Genomic DNA, 22263 nt, shown 5'->3' with positions numbered 1-22263 from the left:
GTGACGGCCCTGGATGGAACCTAGCTTCTCTCAGGTCCACATCCACCTAATTTAAACCAACTGCATTCACAGTCATCAGTGCAGTTGGCAATGGGCATCCCACCTGAAGATAAGTTGGCAGTACCTTGGAGATAAACTGAAACCTTTATCTCATTTTCAAAGCACAGAATATGCAAGTTAATAGAGTCTGAACACCAGAAAGGACAGCTAGCAGAATGAAACCAAAGAGGGTTTGTTTAAAACATTGCTTTGTTCAAAAATGATTTGACGCTATACAAATATCAAACATTTTAAATGCAAGTGAAACACAAGCCTACATATACACAGAGGTGGCTGATAAGTCTATACAAACCAAACAGGCTGCACAAATGTTAAACACTAAGGGGGGGAGCTCTCACAAACAGGCATCAATAAAAGCTCTTGCAGAACTCTCCAGAGAGAGATTGCAGTTACAATGAGAAAATATATGAAGGTGATTTATTGTTGTTGTAGAATTACTAAAAAAGATGCTAAATCCTAAAGAGTCTGACATACATCTATAAAAAACAACAACATGCTGACTGGAGCCTTGAAGGGTTAATTCATTTATTCCATTGGTCCATACTGGGTTGTTGAGGCAAAAGGTGGAGCAGAGTGAAATAGTACTATCACAGAAAAAGGAAGATGAATAGGTCAGCAAGAGATGGAAGGAAGTGACCAACAGCAGATAATCCCCTCATGGATGGCGCTGATGTACGGTATCCCAGGCTCCGCAGTTCCTGCTGTGCCTCTCAAAGGGTCTATGTCTGGTTTACCTCGCCACTATGTACAGCAAATGGAAAGAAGAAGAGCCCTGATCCTAGTACTCAGTCCAGAAGTATGGGACTCTCCTCTTCCTCCTTCCAGCAGAGGATAACATATGGCGCTAAGCTGCTGCCTTGCTCAGGAAGTCAAAGAGAGAGGAATGGGAGTGAGAACAGAAGATGAGAGAGCAAGACAAAGAGATAGGGTTGGTAGAAAAAGAGAGAGAGAGATAGTTCTTCCCACCACTGATCCTGACACCCAGCTGACTTTTCCTGTGGTCGTGGGCCTTCACAGAAAAAAAGATTTTGGGCCTGTTTTAAAGCAACCTGCAGTGTCTCTGCTGCAGAATACAGCACTTCCTGTGAATATAGTATATTCCCATGTAGCCTAAATAAACCAAGCAACAAAAGGCAACATTGTGGTTCGAGGACCCGATCCCCTCTTTGTGGAATGAAGACACACAGACACGGAATATAAAGTTAATGGGCAAGAAAAGGCCACAACTTTATTGATTACAGCAAGCGAGAAGGTATTGGCTTAGGCACTGGACCACGATAGATTGACTCCACCCACTCGGAGAGGGGTGAGCCTAAAAAGGGGGGTTTATTCACCACAGTAGGTGGAGCCTGTTGATGCTAATACAACTATAAGCTCTCCCCTGATGTCACCGAGGGTCGTGCCATGGCCCCCCGCCACACAGGCATCGGACAGGATCCACGACCGCCGGATTCCTTTAATGGAATACCCAAAATTGAAGGGCTAGGCGATTACCACACCTAGCCCTTCCACACACCACGAACACATTCCAATGCCTAACCTACCCACCAATACCAAGAAAGTTGTGATGATTGCTACGAGGTAGGCGAAAAAACCACAAGGCCTAATACCAGATGGAAAAATTCCTACCAGGCCCCCTGGACAACGTGGGCGACCAACCTAAGGTCCATAGCAAGGCCAAGAGAAAAAACTAAACCCTAAACTCTAAGGGAGTGGAGGGTGGGTGACTCGCCACGGGAAGGCAGAAAATGAGGCAGAATGGCTGGCGCAGCAGTAAGTTAAACTGCAAACCACGCCCCCTCCAAGCCGCCCGGTTGGGCGCTTACCTGTGGGCGTGGTGCGTCAGCTAGGTGAGTGGGCAGGGGCCATAACGGCCACTGCGTGACGCAGAAATCACGTCCCGCCCACAACACCTCCCCTCTTGGAAGGAGGAGAGGCTTTACTCTAAGCCAACACAAGAGTGATGCTACTCTGAAACTCCAGAAACTTTAGAACATCTCTTATCATATCTTTATTATTATCATTTATTAAATTTGCTAGCTGCTTTATCTTGCCCAAGGCAAACCAAAGCGACTTAAAACCAAACACCAAACAAACAAACAAACAGCCCCACATGGATACGTTAAAACCAGAGAGGGGCACTGAAAACATCCCACCCAATTCTAAAAGATGGCTTTAGTTAGTTAAAGGCCAGAGGCCTAAAGGAAAGTTTTTGCCTGGTGCCTAAGCTGCAGATATTCTCTCATTTATCACCTGCACCTTCTCATCAGTTGCTCTGCTTTTTTAAAAATAATAATACTTTGCATGTCCTACCACAGTATAAATCCCTTTTACTAACTAATATATTATTATTCATTAATAACTATATTTTATAAAGAATATTGATAGCCAATGATGCACACAATCATTTTTCTCTCATTCTTTAATGGGCAGTGTGAAAATTAGTTCTTGTTTTGTACAGCAAACTATTGTTACACACCTCCCCAATTTCCACAGCAGTGCAAGATTCCAAGGGTCCGTGCACTTACTCAGGGTCTGTGTTTCCTTTGGAAATGAGGCACTGGGGTGTCTTTATGATATATGGTTTGCTTACACATATACACTTAATGGAGCATTACACTCCAAGCAGGTCCTGTTTCTCCTATTGCTGTAGCCTGCAATTCAAACCATCAGCCCACATTGTGTTCTGAACCCCACTCTCCAGCTTGCTGCTTTTCACAGACTGGCACCTTCCCCCTCAATCACACCATCAGCCAACTCAAATCCTATAACTTCCTCCTCACAAAAACTCTGGCATTGCTTATCTCAGAGCTCTGGGGACGGGGACGGGGGGCTTCACCCATCTGGCAGAAAGTCTCCGGCTTGCTGATGGCCCATCTCCCTGTCACTGCTAATGTTCTCAACATGGGAAGCTAAGTTCATCTATTAGGAGTCTGACTTCCAGTTTAACTCTCCAAGCATTGATTAAATTCTAACACTTACTAAATCCAGGAAGTATTGGTGTGTTGCACCCACAAACTCTGGCACCCAAACTCCTAACACTATTCTTATTTTCAGAAATGAAAACCCCCAGCTGCTTTCATTTGAAAACTGAGTGAACTAACTAAAACAAATATAGTCCTCCTTTTCATAATAATAACTAGTCTAAATATTCATTCTACTCATAGCGCATAAAAATCAACTAAATATGAAGATTACTGAAACCTAAATAATAACCCAAATCCAAAAAATATATCTTATAATGATAACAATGTGGAAATTTTTGTGGAGAGTTCTGCCCTTGGAGTCATTGACCTAAAATGTAAGAAAGCAAGGTTCATATGCTACTGATTTGACGACATGCACCAAATAACAGGATTAATATACTAAACTGACATCTGCCTCTGGAAAGCAATTTCAATGTATAATTATAATGTGGCCTGCTTGCTTCTAGAGATACACTAACCATTTATATTATATTTAGAGTGAAATTGTTTGTTGGATGGATGTGACAGGATTTTTTTTTTCCATTGGAATACGCAATTCGTTAGTTTGTGCTCTAGAATAATTTGTGACATTTCCTACCCATTAAAAAAAGGAAAGGACTCCGTTTTTGCACTGAAAAATAAATTGTATGGGGAATAAAAGTCATTTCAGCCAAACATGCACTTGGCATTTCCAGTTGACAATAACAATATTGTTCCTCATTATTTGAATAAAGGGATATAAGGCCTGTCAGGCAAAACCCAAAGTCAAGTAGTGATTTTAAAAAAAGAAAAAGAGTTTTCACCTTTCTGTGTTAGAACAAATTCACAATATTGTCTACTAAAAAAACTTCACTAAAATCACTAAAACTGACTACAATTCACTCTCACATTTCAAAGTGGAACTAGAGTTTGTATAGTGGGTTACCTAAACATACTGCAGAATTAGCTCTGCACTTCACTCCCCCCGCCCTTAACTGGTAAATACTAATAGCAGAAAGATCACTTTAAACACACATTTCTATGTGATGCACAGTACTCAATGGAAATATTATCCAGAATTTGAGCATGATGTCAGTCAACACATTTGCAGAGTTGTCCAAAAGTGTGTTACTGAACTAAGGTAATATGCCAACCTCACCTCTTCATGTCCACACAGAGACAGTGATGTAGTTTTGTAGATAAGTCTCCTGCCTCATGTTACGCTCTGAAGCATCCCTTGCTCAGCCACTCCAAGTATATTCTTACTCATGGCTGTCCAGTGCAACATATGTTACCTGGTGCACTCTTGATACAGGGGTAATCATTGTGGTGCCCTCTAGATATTGTTGGACTCTACTCCCATCAGCCCACACACACCTCATGGCAAATTGTCACAATGATAAGATAGCATCGGGGGGCGGGGAGGGCTACCCCTGCCATAATGGTTTGACCAATAAATACTGATTGGCTGAATACTGGTGAACTACAACTTAATTACCAACTCCTAGAAACATTTAAGGTAGGGGCAGCTAATACAGTGCCCTCCATATGTTGCTGGACTACAGCTCCCATTACCCCTGAGAGTTGACCATGCTGGCTAGGACTGATGGGACTTGGAGTCCAACAATATAGGGAAGACATTACGTTGGCTACCCCTGCTCTTTGATGTAATAATCTATTGTACTATTGTACTGACACTATAGAGATATTAAGGAGATTAAGAAGTTCTGCTTTGATAAGGTTGCCATATTCCAAAAAGTAAATCCCAGGACACCCCGAAATGTGATTTTTCGATTGACTCGACTAAGATCTAGAACAAATTCCCCCTGGATGTCAATTCCACCTTTGAAATCTAGGTAAATCCCAGAAAAGCCAGGCGTATGGTAGCTCTAGCTTTGATGGAATAAACAAATCCACAATAATTGTTGGGCAAGCTAGAACTACATTTGGACTTGTTTACAACCTTATACTTTAAATTTGAAGTACTAGTTTTGTCGGTTAAACTCTTACATTACTCCCAACCCAAGAATGTAACAACTTCTCACCATCAGAAGTTAGACAGATCATGATCAAAGAGAGGGCATTCTGTCAAGGTTCATCAGTTTGAAAATATCCCCTGAGAGATATCTGCATTGCTGGACCCCAGGCAGTCTCCCAATCAGCACTAACCAACCCCAAACCCAAAGATGCCTTCACAATGATGTCATGAGACCATTGGCCAGGTAAACTATTTCATTTACCCGAGCTGTTAACTGAATATTATGTTAATTTTATTTTTGATTCTGAGGTTTCACTGCCTGGCTGCTTTATTGCTTTTATTCATGTTTTTGCTGTTCATAATGAATTTATGTTCTTGTTTTTAATTGTATGTTTTCCGTTTTTAATGTCCCCTTGCAAACTTCTTTGAAATTAGAAAGCAAGGTAGAAATAATTTAAATAAAATTTTACTTCCTACTAGCTTACCTTTGCTTTCATCATTTTTCAGCCATAGTTAGGAAGTGTAACACTTCTTCACTGGTATTTCCCAAATAATGCAATTGGTTCCTGGCATAAATAAAGTTGCAAGAAGTGAACTTCTAGATCAAAGCCATGCTCATTGTAAAACCTCGAATTCTCTGCTGATTAATTAAAAGAAAACTATTATCATAAGTACATCAAGCTTTGAAAATATAGGAATGAAAAGAGAGAGTCAATATTCCCTATACGATGGGTCAGATAACCTAAGCCTAAAGATAGATTTTGCACTGTAACTGTGATCTGACCTGCTACAGCTTGAATACAATCCTGGCTTATTTTATCAAATGGATGTCACATTTTCTCCATTCAAACAGTGGCATGGGAGCCACATCCATGTAGTATAGTCCCAATGCTGCTCAAGGATTGTGGTGAGCAGGGAAGGAAAACAGCACTCACTTTGCTATGAGTTCAGATGAATGGGACTACAGCTTTGTCAATTTCTTTGGAGCTAAGGAAGGCCATAACTTCCACAGGATGCTGTGCAGGGCAATCAAAGGGTACCCAGCCCTGCAGACACAGACACACACTTCCAAAATAAGAATAGGTCAGCTTGAGTTGTGCGACATCCCATGCTTGGTAGCAGTTCTGGCCTACCCCTTCCCTTCTGAAAACTCCAGCAACTGCCAGAGGACCTAGAAGACCCTGTGAATGCCCAGCTGAACAAGGACTCTTCCCAACGTTATGATACCCATCCACCTGCTTTCTCCAAATCCCATTTCACTGACTGCCTCCATTCTATCTTGTATTGCTGCTGTCATCCAGAAACCATTCATAGTCTGTAATCATTTCCTTAGATGGCCCTGTATACCTGAAGGAGTGTCTTCATTCAGTCCGGACACAGAGGTCCAGTTCCAAGGTCCAGTTCCTTCAGGCGGTTCCCTCACTGCAAGAAGTGAAGTTACAAGGAACTAGGCAGAGGGCCTTCTTGGTAGTGGCACCCGCCTTGTGGAACACCCTCCTATCAGATGTCAAACAGATAAAAAACTACACAACTTTCTGAAGACATCTGGTGGTAGCCCTCTATTATGACTTTTTTAATGTTTGATGTTTCATTGTATGGGGGGATGCCTGCATTTCTATATCCTACCCCTACAAAGATTCAACATCATTCACAACTACACGTTTTGGGATTACCCTTCCAACCTTCTAGAGCAGGTGAGATCAACATTCCTGGCCCAGAGCCTTGGCCAACATTCCAGAGGCCACAGCAGTAAATGTGACGAAAATTGGGTGTTGCCCACCACACACACTTACCACAGACATTTATAGGGCACAGAAACACCCTCAGCTGATCTGTATAAATCAGCTGAAGTGGTGGGTTTACTGCCTTCTCCCATCTCATCAAATGATTGATCTGATTACTGGGGAGGGAGAAAATTGCACCCAATCAGGCTGCTGGGCTAGGTTGAAATATTTAAATTTCACTGCCTATCACAGTGCTATTTTCACTTTATTTTTATTTTTTAGTCTCTGTGTCCAGAACAAAACTGCTTAGGGAACCAGATTATGCCTTGAAATTGAGGATTAGCCACACATGTGCTAGCGGAAGAATAGCATTAGGTTTCTGCCCTGCAGACTAAACATCACCATAATAAGCAGGCACCCCAATCACAAAGTAATTATGTGAAGCAATACTATTAAACAAAAATTTTTAAAAATCACTCTGCTGATCTAGTTTCTATCCTAACAATATACATGCTGGTAACCAAGAGCTAAGGCTGAAGAACTCACAGGTCAGTACAATTTGCTCCTGTACATAGGATATCAATCTGTCGACTGATAAAAACAAAGTAGTAGATACCAACTAGACAAGGACTTATTACATGATCTTCAACCAGAAGTCATATTTGTTAGTTTCAGTAACTTACCTAAAAAGCAGGCATAATAGTGACACACCCAGGGATATTTTAAAGATATATCAGGTTGTAAATCAGCATTAGACATAGTAAAATAAACATAAAGGTATCTACATAAATCTCATTAATTTCAACTGAATTTAAAATTAGGCTTCAACTTAGAGAAGCATGTAAGTGTCATCTATACCAACTTGCCTTGTGCATTAGAAATCTTTATTTTTAATCCATTTAGATGTATCAGACTATTTATAATTAATTTTAATTTGAAACTGTTAAGAGAAAGGCATTTATTAGCATTTGAGAGAAGGGCAAATATAATGGTATTGATTCCCTTAATTAAAACCAGCAGAAATTATAGATTTCTTTGCTTAGCTTTCCCTCCCCTTCTGATGTGTAACATGTTCTATTACTGACAATCAAGTACAGGCCAGTGACCAAATACATTACCTCCCATATAGTGGCTTTTCCTTTCATTAGTTTATGAGAATACCGGGTGCAGAAAATTATATTCTTGCAAATATACACTCTGTTCCTGGAAATAGCAGCAACATCCAGCCCTCATTTCTAACCCAGTTAACAGTTTAGTACCATGTAAATGAAATGAAATATATGATTAGTTTATTTTTAATGTTACCTTAGTTGTAAAATATAATAAAAATGCTAGTTTTAAGTCCAGCACTGTTATTACATTTAACAGGTACCATAACACCACATTTGTCTAATCATGTCACTTGAAGCTGAATATATTTTAGCTGCATCAGAAATTGTTTGGGGAGAGAAGGGTGAAGTTAGGAATAAAATATAAGCTTTGTGGTCAGCTCTGACCAACTGGAAACTATATCTGAAAAGTGCAGTGATACACCAGAGGGAATGAATGAATTTCAGGAAACAGCACAGTTTTAAGCATTCATAAAATAAAGCACAACCAACAAAGCAGAGTCACATAAAACAAGCCTTCTGTGCCAGCAGTGTACTTTCAGAAATTTCATTAATTAAAAAGGTCAAGAACTCAAAGTACTGGAACTATCTGAGACTTTGCAGACATTTTCTGAAGCTTAATTACTCGTGACATTTACTATGTACTTTCATCCAAAACTAACATTCACTTATTTATTTGAAGTCATTTTCTCTGAGTGTTCTGCTGCATGGAGCATGCACTTGGACTGCTGCAATATTGTTTTGGGAACCCTTTAGAGCAGCCATGCAGAATTGTTACCATGGAGGGAGGGGGGGAAAACCCTTGGTTTTTCCATGTTCTTATTATCAGTGAACATTCTGAACATTTAATGTCTTCTCTTTAGATAGCTCCCAAGGTAACTAGTTTAAAATTTATGACAGCAGTTATTACACCATGAAAATAAAATAGGTTTTCCTCAAATCCCATTATCTACTATTTCAATGAGGATCTCTGCCTTTCCAACTTATGCATCTTGTAATGCAAATCCCAGCCTCACTCTGATAATGACCTCAGACTGGGTTTAATTTGGGGGATGTTGTCTGACTTATCTTGTTCCAATATTGATTTCTTAGTCTCCTTGTGTCTCATCAGAAAATTAGGCAAGATGGGAAATTAAAAGTAAATAAATATTAAATACAGGTAACTTGCAGCTTAGACGAAGGTTCCGTTCCAGGGGTCCACATGTACATGTGAAATTGTGTAAAGCTAGGAACCCTTGAAACTTACACACACACCGAGAGAGAGAGAGAGAGAGAGAGAGAGAGAGAGAGAGGAGGGCTGCTTACTGCACTCTGGGAAGGTGGTATGAGGACTCTAAGGATAGTTCCAGAGCCCTGATGCCACCTTCTCAAAGCTCAGTGAGGTGGGAAAAGGCTCAAGGGCTCTGAGAGTTTCCTTGCTTCCCATAGCCCGGTGACCAAGGATGCACAGGTTGGTGGATGGGAAATAAATAAATGGGGAGTGGGGAATAGTGAATGGTGGGTCATCGTTCCCCACCCCCTCTCCATTTATTTATCTATTTTCCCACCACGACCCAGGCAAAGCTGCAATTGCTTAAGTGAAAACAGTGAGCTACCTGTACACCAATTGATTCGGGAAGTCTCACACAGTCTGTGGATCTGTTTGCTACAGAGGGTCCTCATTTCAGACCATATTAAGGAGGGCAAGTTACTAGAATCGGCAGTTGCTGCTCCAGAGCCCCAAATACACTGCTGCCCCCTTGAAATCATTACTATTTGAGCGGAGGGGCATAGTTTCAGCAGGTATCAGTCCCTGCCCTGTTGGTGTTAATAAAATGATAAGCTGTGGTTGGTATGTCATGGGTTTGGGTCCAAGGCACAACTAGAAACAAAACTTTAATTCTGCAGTTTACTGACTGTTTAGGTCAAAAGCCTTTAATCAGAGATTCAGGACCCCAAGAAGCTTAATAACCCGAGTTCACATTTTTGAAAAAAGAAGAAAGAAAGAAAGTTTAGGGCAAGGAAAGAAAGAGAGGCTGTATCTCTACACTACAAGGCCACTACTTCCATACTTCCATACTAACTGTAATAGCTCCTGTCAGGGCTGCCTCAGGTCTCAGCTCACAAAAGACCAACGCCAAGCTCTTCTTATATACAAGGATGTTTATTGCAGTTCATTATTGGTTCCACAACCGAGGCGTGCAGCCCCGCGTCTCTCTCTCCTAGACATTAGAAGTCCCCTCTGAATCGGTCCCTCCCCTACACCAGTTTAATAAGCTAACGCTGCTCCACCTCTTTCTCTCTTTCCTTTTACGCAGGGTCTTTCTGCCCGCCGGGGTTCCTCCCCTCCTGCTTTCTCCTGAAGCGGAGTCTCCAGACTGCTCCTGCCCCCTCCTGCGGGCTTTGGGTCCTGGCCCCTCCTCCTCCGGGCTCCCTGTTCTCCCGCGCGCCTCCTCATTTGAACTTGGCGCGCGCGCCCAACTTCTGACCTTCCTTTTGACAGTTATGCTACTCCCCTCACTGCCTTCCTCCCCTTCCGGGAGAACGGCTTGCTCTGATCCCTCCCCTTTCTCTGTCGCCGGAGCTGCTCCCTCTGACACACTGGAACCTCCCCCTCCCTCGCTGCGCTCTGGTGGGGAGGCTGGCCCTGATTCCCAGCTGCCGCTTTGGGGTCCCCTGCTGGCCCCCCGCTCCTGACACTTTCCCCCTGGGGCTCCCCTTGCCCTTACCACAGGCACCCCTTTCTGGGAATCCTCTGATTCGCTGGAGAGACTCATGGAATCCCCTGCGTCATTGCTATCCTCTTCCTCGCTCTCCTGGGATTCCTCTCCATCGCTCTCCATTTCCTGCCTTCCCTGTGCCTCTGTCCCTGTACCCCTGACAGCTCCTCTAAGAATTCATGGGATTCTGTTGTTAAGGGCAAATCCTATAAAAAGAGGCATACCATACCCCTGTGCACCTCCCAGAAAAAACAACCTTTATCACAATAGCCAATTAGAAATTGCTACATTTTATGTTGCCCAAGTACTCAAAGCGTCCGGAGTGAGGGTCCAAAGGAAGGGTGAAACAAATTGAACGCCTTTGTGCTGTGGTTCAAGAAGGACAAGAAGCTTCTCCCACTTCTGAGATGATTGCGACAGCGGTGACACATTGCCACACACCTTTATGTCAATCATTCCAAAGTCTTATAGGGGATTTTTTGCAGACATGCCTCAGGCCCGTGCCTCTGGTTGGGGCCACTTTTGTTAAACCCTAGGTACACCTGCCTAGAAAGTTCTGTTATAGATCTCCATTTTCCCCAACCCATACACACATAACTACAATTCCCAGGGTTCCTTAGGAAGAAGAGGTTGCTTGCAATGTAGATGAGTACAGGAGATGACATGCCGAAGAAAAATGGCAGGGATAGGAGGTATACACAGGAGGAAAAATTTAAAATTTTATGCCACTGTTTCAGATTGATTCAGCAATGTGAGTCCTGGATCTGAAACTGTTAATCCTACTTGTTTATAGCACAGTATTGTTTTATGCTAGCCAATCTATCTTCCACGGAAATGATAATAATTACCCGAACAAACTCATACAGTTGTAATAGTTTGTAAGATTCAAATAATTTCCCCCTTGCTTCTTGATGTAGCTGTAGCACTTTAGGTTCTTAACCTTTTGATGAATGAAACTTCAGTTTTGTCCTACCTAGGCAGAAAACTCAGAAAGATCCACTTAGACACGCTACACTTGCTTTGTAGAAATGTGGAAAGGTCATTTCTTTTACTTAATTCTCTAATAGGACGAGAGAGTATCAGAATTAAGCGAGCTGTGAAATAAAAGGTTGCAGTAACACAGCCACAAATTCCAGTCCATTTCATCCTCTTCCTTTGAGTGTAAGGCTTGTTAGAGATTATGATTTGTTTCAGGAGCAAAAGTAGTTGGTTTCTTTCGAGCACTGTCTTTGCACACATCCCGATTCAGCATTATACTATAGATATGCTCTAGAAGTTGTTACCCATTGGGGGGAATGGTACAGATTTGGCCTAGATATGGAGCTCTAGATGTTGTTGGCAACATGGTGATTTAATAGCTGGTCTACAGTTGCTATGCTGAAACTGTTGGGAAAGCCAGTTTGTTTCTACACTTGAAGGCCCAAACTATACATTGTGTTAATACCATTTTTAAAGTGGAATGTTTAAGATCTACCACTCTTAAGCAGACATGAGGGCCCTGATTCAGACAGGACTGCAGAATGTAAAGGGGACAGTTCACCTTTACCCTGTGCCATTTTTTTTGCCAATAAATACTCCCAGGGGATCTTTGCAGCAAATGGAAACAGCAGCTTTGAGCTTTGAGGTTTTCACCTGCTTAAGCACCTTCCCCATCACCCTGATCAGGATTCGCCTTCTATCATTACTTTTCTTAAGTGGCACAGCAGATTCTATGAAAAACTACTTTAAAATGCAAGTAAAACAAAGTTACAGTGCAATACTTTTCACATTTACATGGAGTCCCAATTATGTTCAAAGGAACTTCCTCCCTAATAAATGCAATTAGGATTTCAGCCTTACTTTGATTTGAAGAGGGGTAAACAAATATTCAGGGTGGCGCTGTGGTCTAAACTACTGAGCCTCTTGGGCTTGCCAATCAGAAGGTCGGCGGTTCGAATCCCAGCAATGGGGTGAGCTCCCGTTGCTCGGTCCCAGCTCCTGCCAACCTAGCAGTTCAAAAGCACACCCAAAAGTGCAAGTAAATAAATAGGTGCCGCTCCAGCAGGAAGGTAAATGGTGTTTCCGTGCACTGCTCTGGTTTTGCCGGAAGCGGCTTAGTCATGCTGGCCACATGACCCGGAAAAAGTGTCTGTGGACAAACGCTAGCTCCCTCGGCCTGTAAAGTGAGATGAGAGCCACAACCCCAGATTCATCTGCGACTGGACTTAACTTTCTGGGGTCCTTTACCATTACCTTTAAACAAATATTCAGGCTGACTGAGTTCTGAGTTGATCCTGCATGTGGCCAGTATTTTAGCTATAGAGTTTTGCTCTGCAGTGGCGTAGCGTGGGGGGTGCAGGGGGGGCCGGGCGCACCGGGCGCAACATCTGGGGGTTAGGGGGCACAAATTACTTGCCTTGCCCCGGGTGCTGACAACCCACGCTATGCCACTGCTGCTCTGTCCCTGTCATTTACTTTATAACAAAATACTTCATGTATACTAAGCAAGCCCATTTCCAAGTGTACATGAATCTAATTACTGGGGCTCTCCATACGCAAGCCTTTACAATTCAGGGGTGCAAAATTGTGGAGGTGCTGAATGGTGGTGAGTATATAACTCATAGAAGGACTGCTTTCACTGTAGCATCTGTGCACACAGCGGCATCTTTGCAAACACAAAGTAGCATCAGCTGACACTATGCATGCACTATCCTGTTTGGGGATTAGTCATTTTGTCGCTTCTGAATTTTACGGTAAAGCAGCATATGCTATGCTTGGCTAGTAGCAGCATTTTCAGTATGACAAAGTTTACTGCTGAGCTACGTTTTATGGGATTCCCCCCCTCAAAATTCAAAGGCAGCTCAACAGATTGCAACAACACTGGAATAAATTGTACAGAGATCAAAGCGCTTCTAGAAATAAGGCTCTAACAAATGCTCTCCATAGCTAACATCATGGGGAACTAGGGTGGCATGTAGGGCGCAATAGGACATCCATGCAGCGGCAAACAGAGCCACAGAAGAATGGAAAACAGCAGCAGGAAGAGAGAGTTGTGTCCAGTGTTCTGTGAACAGAACTCTGTTCACACAAGGGGACTTCCGCTTTCTCTCCTCTCACTTGACACCCCAAGATTCTTCTAGAGATTCTCCCAACTCCCTGGAGAAGATTTTGAGGGTGCACAGGAGGCTGCAGGGGAAAACAGAAGAGGGGAAAGTTCTGTTCTGCATGTGGAAGGGGAATGCTGGGTACCAACCACGGTGTTTACGTAGCTCTCGGCAGCACTTCAAACATCAAATCTCCTTCATAGAAGAATCATAGGAGATTGGGTCCATAAGAACGTAAGGCAACCCTGCTGACCACCCTTGCTGGCCTATCTAGTCCACTATAGAAAGATCACAAGCGAGCCATGGGAGCAACAGCAGAAGAAGGAGCATTGCAGAGGAGTTGGATTAGATGATTCTCATGGTCCCTTTCAACTCTATGATTCTATGATGCTGCTGAAGGTGTTCAGGGGCATAGTGCCTCTAATCCTTGCAGTAGCTTATACGTATCATGACAAGTAGCCACCATGACAGCCTTATCTTCCAATAATTTAGCTTGGGATTCTCTTTTAAAGCTGTCCAGGTGGGTGGTCATTGCTACATTTTGTGGTGGTGAACTCCGTAGTTTAACTGAGTGCTCTGTGGACAAGTGTGGATCAGACACAGAATGCAGAGTATGAGCGCTTCTAAGAATGCAGAGATCCATCTCAGTACAGTATATTAATGCCTTCCTCAATGTGCGTGCCTCTAAACATACACTATAGGTTTTAAAACTGAACTGAAAACTGACATTATACATTAAGCGGAGGTTCAAAACTTAACTAAGAAGTAAGCTTTATTTAACAGAGGTCTACAGTAACATGTTTTTAGCATATGAAAAGATGTAGCCACAGCAAGGAGGAGACTGTGGAGGGCTGAGTTGACCAAAGTATATATTTCACCCAATTTTCCTGAATGTTTGCCTTGCATAAAATAAAATAAAATATTGCCCTTTCATTTATGAAGATATTTAAGCAATACTTTACCTAAATTCTCCATAAATCTACCCCTTTGTCTCCAGTGTTCCAGCAAACAACATGAAAGTACTGGGGGAAATAATTTTTATTTCATTCATTTCATTTAACATCCATTAATCAGGTAAATATATTTATATTTTGTATCTCCAGCGCTCTGTAACATCCATCCCATCACCATCAGACAGACAGACAGAGTGAGTGAGTGAGTAAATGAGTGGGACCCCCTAAGAGGATGTAAACTTCTGGGTTGACATTTTTTGGCACAAAGGATATTCATGTGCCCACAGCAGTTTTTAGGCTCACCGCTAGGTATAAAACAGCTAGAACAGAAAGTTAATGAAGGGGTGGAATACATACAGCAAGATGAATTCTGCAGGCTAATTATACAGATCCTTCACAAGCTATCTCTAGGACATTTTAATTAATTTAATAAATAAATATTTAAAGATATCAGCTCTTATCCTCCTAGCACATATACCAGCGGGAGTGCCAGGATTTTCCAGCTGAAACATCACATAATGAGAGCTAAGGAAAAACCCTCAGGCTTCAAATTTATAGCCCTCCTGCATGGGTTCTAAGCCCCTTAGAAGAGCTACAAGTTGTCCCAACTTAATTATAGCTTGTTAAATTGACAATTTAAATTGCTAATTCACTTCTGGGGTCATTTGAAAAGCTACCCAATCCTGTACTGAGATTCTCTTGTCACATCCAAAATGTTTTGACCAAAACATGCCTTGTGCATCAAAAACAACCACAAAAAAAATGTTTGAGTGTTGACAGAAAAGTGTACAATTCAAGGATTTATATTTTCTTGATGAATAGTTATTTTTAAAGTAATCACTGTGTTTACTGCTTTAAACTATGAACAAAAAGCACCATATTTCCATCTCACGTGTTTTTAGGTGTCAAGTCATCCAAGTCAAACATCAAACAAAAAAATGCAAAATAAGCTCCCCATTATTAATTCATTGATTATCAAGATTAATAGGTCTCTGTACTCAACACACAATCACATGGGAAAGGCAGAAGAAGATAAGAAGAGTGTAGGCGAAACAATTTAGCAAGACAAGTAAATTTGATTGTGTGATGGATCCAAGGCCTTGGCCTTAAATCACATTTGAATGTCTCACTACCTACAATATTTTTTATAACCTTGTCAAATAACTAGAATTTTATTGCACATCTTAATCAGAGGCTGAACACATTTCTATCTATCCTCCTATGTGTTGGTTCATCACCATCTGTCACGTAAAGCTCCAGCAGATACGAAAATTTCAATTCAATAAATGCACTCTGCACTCAAACTAAGCTATCATTCACATTTAGACATGAGACTTGGATTCTTTTTCAGTGTTCTTCAACTCTGACCCAGCTCTACCCCCTCCTTCACTGAAAAGGGCAAAGACAACAGCCCAGCAAGTGGGACAGGCAAAACAGACCTCCTTTGTTCACTTTTTCCCCTTTCAGTTTTCTATTGAGGTAAATAACTGAAAAGCTCAGCCAGTCTTCAGTGCCTCTGAAGAAAGCAGTACAGCTAGCCTGAAACTACGCCTACTGATCAACATATAAGAGTATTATGAAGCTCGTGGGACATCATGTTAGTCTTGCAAAATAATGTATTGAAGGGTAATTGATGAAGTGAATTTGTATTTATTCGCATTTTCTAAACATATAAACAAAGTGACTTTAAATAGTATACTTGACAAAATTTAAATTAGAGTTATTTATATTACATGTGCTGAATTTTTTGAATACTGCCTGCCCACTCAAGAAGGGGAAAGCAAATAATTCAATGCATAGTACATATGACCTCCTACATTATTCCCACAGCTTACACTGCTGAAAAACACACTTTTCTGTATGGATTTCAGCTGGGGTTTTTAAAATTGTATTCGCAGAGCAGAATAAAACTAAAGTAAAACCTACTGCCATTCTTCCTAATGTCTCTTAAAAGCCTCCTTGCACTCCCTCCAAACAGATATCTGGCAGGTTGACAAACAAAAATATGAGGACTATAATATGGTAATTCACAGAGTGATTTGGAGCAATTACAGAAATGGCCCATCAGTGGATATTCAGTATGGATTTATTTACTATTGATTTGCTCCGCTGAATATTTAATTGAGCTGCTTAATAGTCCTAAACAGTCTTTTTTTAAAAAAAAATAATAATAATATAATTGGTGATTCTAAAATTTATACTCAGTTTCAGACTAAAGCTTCATGGGCTATATAAAATGAAATCGCATCTATTGAGTTGTGGTTTAAATTTTGTATACCAACAAGAAAGCTAAAAGTTTATACCATATCAGTTCCTTTCCCCCTGTTACATTTATGGTTAGAAAAATAAAGGCTACCTAGTTGATTATTAAGAGTTCATATACATCACCATGCAATAGAGTTCACTGTACTGGTAAAACCTACACTGATTTAAGCATCATTTGCATTGGGAACGTTTTATCCATTTATAAATAATAATACAATACAAGAGCTCTAGCTTCCTCACAATCAGTGGCTGGGAGCCAAAGTTCTATATGTGCTCCAGTGTTGCATAACAAGCTCTCAGATGTGCAACAGCTTCCATTTCACTTAGATTCTGGAGCCAAAAGGGATGTGCCCCCCCCCCCAACTAAAGTAACTGTGAAATCCTTTCAGCATCCGGATGGAACAGGTAATTCAAATAAGCCCCTGTACAGGTAAGGCTATGGATCAAGTTTTGTGGCATGATTACATCCCTCCCACAGTACCACCCTCAGATACTGTCATATGTGGAGCAGGGTGTCACACATGACATCTCTCCCCACTAATTTCTTTTAAAAATGACATTTGGAAGGGAAGATGGAGCCCCTCTGGAATCTACTGCCTGAAGAAGCTGTTTCATGCTGCTTAACAGTAAGTCCATCTTTGTACTTGATCACACTACTTGTTGAGTGACATCTCACTCTGCACACAGGCCCTGATGGCAGCAGGCTAACCAGCAACAAATATGGTTTTGGTCCTAGATATTCTACATCAACCAGCAGTTGATTTATATGGTTCAGTTGCCCGATTATGATAATTAGTACCTGTTACAGATATTAGTGTTATGTCATAGGTCAGAAATTATACATGCATCTAACAGCACCGTCAGCAGAAGCTGTGCATGAGGACTTCCACTTTTGCAATGGGGCTTCCCTTCTCTCCTCTCCCCCACCCCCTGAAATTGGCCGGGTGTGTGTGTGTGGGAGAACCAGCATGGAGGGGGAGGAGATGGAGGATGATACCACTTTGGCAAACCGAAATGCTTTGTGCAGACAGAACAATTGGAAAAATGCCATGTTGAACTCCACCCAGGATGTTTTTTTTTAAACTGGCATTTTGCAATTTGTATAATGTGCTTTAAAAAGGACTATTTCAACAATGGTGAATGAATTGCTCTGTAAAATAGCTTGCATCGATATCAATCTATAGATACTAACACCATGAACACAGATATATCACTCATTTGGGTTGCATTTAGCAATCACAGCTACAAATTAATTTCCTAGCAAGTTTTGGAAAAACAGATATTTGGGGGGGGCATAGTCTCTCTCTTTCTAATGTTCAAAGCTGGTGCCACTTCCTAAACAACTAAAACAGCACCATCCACACAGAAGAGAAAGATATCAGCAGAAAAAGGGAAACATCCAAAGTTTGCAGAAGTGCACTGAAGTCTGAGCAGTGCTGTGGCAAGGGAATGTTGCCTGACTGTTGGAGAAACCACACATATCTGGATGTAAGGAGAACAGGAATATTGTGGAGGACATAATTGACTGGAGTGGTGAGCAGGAGTACTCTATACTGCAACATTTTGTTGCAGCTCTCACTTGTATCATACCAATAGCATTAAAAATATTATTCAAATCTATGCCCCTTTAAAGATATGAAATGAAAAGTGATAGGTTTGATTTTACTCACCTTACTAATATTAAGTAACATGCTACTTATTTCTGTTATGTGTAAAATGCTCACAAAAAGATGAAAGTATAACATGTTTCACAGTGAAGTTTTAGTACATATCTATTCAAATTCAATGGGTCTTACTTTCAGGTAAGTGTGTGCATACAGGATTGCAAGTTTCAGTTGCTGAAGTTTCCTAGAAACAGACCCCTGATCTCAGAATGAGTACGGACATCTTCGTAAAAGGTATCATTTCAGAGGATGCAGATTAGACTATGTTTAATCACAAAGTGCCAAACAAATACACAATACTGTAGTTGAACAAAACCAAACTGAATAACAAGCCAAACTCAGTTACTACGTCCTTAGATGTAGGCTTCACATACGGGTTGGCAATCCAAACTACTACTTTAGGTGCACCTGATGGAATTTTTATACACCCCCTCCACCTTTTGAGCACCTGACTTGTGTCATTCCACAAACTTAAAACTGAAGCTCCCTCCAGCTTTAAGAACTACTTATCCTGCAGGATTGGAGTCTACTGTCCAAGACCAACAAGTTCCAACCACCCTTGAGTGCTCTGAACCAATTGCTCTTTCTCTCTCTTTCTTTTAGGTTCTGGCTATAATTGACAACATACTCAATCTTCTACTGGTGATAGCTTGCACTTGAAGCATTTGTGTTATTCCTAGAATGAACATAGCAAAGAAAACAGTTGTTTCACTGTATAATCGATATAAAAACAGCAGTGTATTGTTAACTAAGCCACAGGAATCTGAGCTCAGGTTGACATGCTTTTTCTACACTGAACCAAAACTTTTCACAGCTCCCCCAAAAATTAGCAGACCAAAACCAAGTTAATTAACACTTGTAGCCAGGAGATTCGCTGCATTGCATGCATTCATGGACATTTTCGAATGGGTATCAAAGATGGGGAAAGTAGTACAGTAAGTCACCTCAGCACCCCCTATGGATATTCCTGTTTCACATATCAAGTCCAGTTGTTTACACACCACTTGCTTTAATCCCAGTTGGCTTTGTAAACAACCCTTATATACAAGAATGTTGACTTTTTTTGCTCCTTAGTTTGCTTCTTTCCCTGTTATTAAAACATGTAGCTATTCTGTTACATTCCATTAGATATCATATGCATGCACCCATATCCACATATTCAAGAGTGAAATGCAGAGGGCACAGATCATGAAAGCGAGACGAAGTAATAATAATTGAATGACCCATTTATGAGATTGCATTTTCTGGAAAAACAAAGTTGATATACATTCCGCTCAGGCTACCACCTGGCTAGTCATTTCTGTATAATAAGGCAATGCGTTCTTTTGGAGCGAAGTAAACCATTGCTTCGCAAAGTGGATCGTTTACCCCTTGATTATGAAAGAGCTTTTCTCCCCAAAGCGCCCCTTTTCCAAACCGAGACTCATCAAATCTGCGTGGCACAGATGGAGGAGGAAGGAAAGACGAGCGGGCCTCTTAAAACCCTAATCCTCAGCTGCGTTGGCTTGCTTCAGCATAGACAGCTCCTTTCCCCCACGCAGACAGTTGCACAGGCTGCAAGGAGCCTGGCCCAAATCAGGCGGGTTTCCGCCTGGCGCGCGCGCAGTGGAGCCTCTGGCGGCGACTGGGGGTGGCTGGCTGGGAGAGAGAGAGCTCGGCAAAGCAGGCAGCCTGTTGCCCCCTTCAGCGGGCCTGAAATGGCGACTGTTGTCAACCTCGGCCTGGGTGGGAGAGGCTGAGCTACACGCCGGGAAAGAAAGCACGGCAGGAGGGCAGGAGGGGCTCGCGTCTTGGCCTCCGCCACTGCTTCCCAAGCATCCCGACCTTCCCAGCCCCAGGGCAGAGGAGCTGGGGACAGCAGACACTCCCCAATCCAGGCCACCAGCAAACGATCGCCGCTCCAAACTCTGGATGGAGGGATGGTGACAGCCAGGGGCTCCCATATGAATAAGGTGGTGGTAAGGTAAGCCCCGCCCCGCACAATCGATCGCAAGACGTGGTGCACGCACAACATTGGGATGGCAATGCCCATCAACTTTGGGGGGCGGGCAGGCACCTCAAATATGTCATGGGGCCCCTAGAAGTTGGCTCCTATGGTGATAGGCGCTTTCCGAAGAGGGGTCGGCCCACACCTGTAGCACACAATGGTCTCCCCACCCCCACCCAACCCCAGCAAGCAAACCCAGCCCCGCAACTCCTACCAGACACCCATCGTGGCCGCCAGAGGAGTCGTGACCTGAAAACAGGGTGGGCTGCTGCTGCTGCTGCTGCTGCTACAATGAGCCTGGCTGTCACCCGCCGTGGAAATGCACGGCGGAGGCACACCCACACGGCGAGAGAAAGAGCCACCTCTGCCATCGCACATCAAAGAAACGCTGGGTCGGGGGGGAGGGGAATCCCGCCCCCCTCCACACACACACCCCACCTACTACACACGGCCTCGATGGAGAGAGCCTTCGAGGTTCAATGCCCAAAGGGCTCCCGGGAGTCCCCTCAGCCAGTGGCGTAGCGTAGGTTGTCAGCACCCGGGGCAAGGCAAGTCATTTGCGCCCCCTAACCCGTGGATTTGCGCCCCCTAACCCTAACCCCCAGATGTTGCGCCCGGTGCGGCCGGCCCCCCCCCCTGCACCCCCCACGCTACGCCACTGCCCTCAGCCCTCGCGCGCTTCCTGTAAAGCGGAGGAGTTGGAGGGCGGGCGCGAGAAGGAGCTATGGCACATCCCCACACATGGCGACTTCTTCGGCCCGGCTCGCCCACGGGGACCTCCCCTCCCCGCCTGCTCGCGTTTCCCTGGGTGACCCCATTGCGGACCACGGCCGTTATATAATTCCCCTGATCCCTCCGCTTTCTGGCGGGGTCAGGGCGCGGAAGACAACGGCGAGGGGCTTCTTTTATGGGTTGTTTGCCAGGAGCGGGAGGGCTCGTCCCTCCTCTCTCTCTCTCTCTCTCTCTCTCCTGCCCGGCTAACCAGGGCGCAGGAGGAGGGTGGCTCCCAGCCAGGCTATCCCCGCAAACAGCGGCGGCCAGTTGCCATGGGGAGCTGCGGCGGAAGACGAGCTCGGCGTCGCCTCAGCGCCTGGGCTGGGCTGGGCGCGGGGGCCCGCGCTGGTGGGTGACAGGCAGCCACCCCGCACCCACCGCCCCCCCTCCCGCGAAGGCAGCCGCCCTGTTGCTACCCAGCGCCCCGCTGCTAAGACACCCCACCTCAAGACACCATAATAAATATATCGCCGCTCCATATATATGAAGCTCAGGACTCACAGTTAGCCGTGGGCGGGGGGCCGGAGAGAGAGAGAGCGCGCGTCTCTTTCTCCTCAGGGGGCTCGCTCTCTCCTCCCTCAGGTCCAGCGAGCTTGGAGAGGAGAGCTCGCTCAGGCAAGGCAAGGCAAGGCAAGGCAAGCGCGCGCTCCAGAGCCTATCTCGCCTCCCTATTTCCGACCAGAACGAGCTCGGCGCGCCCCCGCGCGTGCGCTCGCCCCTGCCTGAGAGACGAGGAGGCGGGAGAACAGGGATGAGCGCGTGGAAGGTGCCCTCACCCCACCCAGCTGCCTCCTTCCCAGACGCTGCGCGCGCGCGCTGCCGTGCCCTCCTCAGGCGGCGAGATTACTTCCACGCCGTCGGACAGGGCGCGCTGCCTCTCGCAGCACAGACACGCGCCGCCGCTGCCATGCCCCCAAACCTGGGAGGGCGAGGGTCAGCAAACGGCTGGCAGAATGGTTATCTATCCCTCCCTACTGTTTTAAGTTATGTAATGGGCGTTAGGAAGCGGGACCTGTGTGTAC

General features: G+C 43.8%; 1 protein-coding gene across 17 annotated transcripts in view; it reads right to left on the bottom strand.

Annotated features, from left to right (window-relative positions):
• The window catches only part of NRCAM (neuronal cell adhesion molecule), a 134818-nt gene extending 112863 nt beyond the window's left edge, over positions 1 to 21955 (bottom strand). For 8 of the 17 annotated variants that reach the window (XM_082239495.1, XM_082239486.1, XM_082239496.1 and 5 more), the window contains exon 1: positions 21743 to 21951. The gene's annotated coding sequence lies outside the window, so the exon portion shown is untranslated. Of the gene's footprint in view, positions 1 to 20681; positions 20840 to 21742 lie in introns of those variants that run through there. The other 9 variants (XM_082239483.1, XM_082239484.1, XM_082239493.1 and 6 more) reach the window with 4 other exon arrangements.
• Between the last annotated feature and the right edge of the window lie 308 nt (positions 21956 to 22263).

The sequence above is a fragment of the Podarcis vaucheri genome (genome assembly GCF_965113315.1).
Source record: "Podarcis vaucheri genome assembly, chromosome: 10".
Lineage (NCBI taxonomy): Eukaryota > Metazoa > Chordata > Lepidosauria > Squamata > Lacertidae > Podarcis > Podarcis vaucheri.
This window is presented reverse-complemented; position numbering and strand designations above follow the sequence as displayed.